A 629-nucleotide genomic window follows, 5' to 3' on the forward strand; every position below is an offset into this window, starting at 1 on the left:
AACTTAAATTGTTGTAAATGTTTAGTTTCACACATACATTATTTATACCACAATTTTCTCTGAAAAATAAAAGTATAATAATTTAGATAAAGCATTGTATACAGAAATGCTACTATTTAAGGGTAATCAATTTCAAATGTCACAGTTAAAACATCATTCTCAAATATTTCACTGTCAAAATTGCAGGATTAAAATCCCAATCTTGAAACTGTTAAAGTTTAACAATTTTTTTTTCCTACAAAAATTTACATTTAATGACCACTCTGGGTCCTTCTGCTAGGTGTCTTCTCTTTGAAAAAGTTTTCCTCTGCTATTGAGAGTCATAAAGTTTAGGAGATTCACTTGTTATTGTACACACACCACAAAAATAATGAGTTAATACTTTGTACATCAATAATCTGTATGAGGAAAGAAAGCACATCAATTTCAGAAATAAAGGATTTTTAGTAGATGGCCTCTAATAAATATCTGGGTCTTCATTACTTGTCTTTAAAAAATGATAATATATGGCATCACCTGTATTCAAAACCTGGAAGATCACAGCTTCTTTGTGAGGTGTGCTGCTTGTAAAGCTCTTTATTGCTTTCCATGTAAGTTTCCATCACCATACCCAATTTATAGTGTATGTG

This window comes from Galeopterus variegatus, unplaced genomic scaffold, assembly GCF_000696425.1.
Source record: "Galeopterus variegatus unplaced genomic scaffold, G_variegatus-3.0.2 Scaffold2940, whole genome shotgun sequence".
Taxonomy (NCBI): Eukaryota; Metazoa; Chordata; class Mammalia; order Dermoptera; family Cynocephalidae; genus Galeopterus; species Galeopterus variegatus.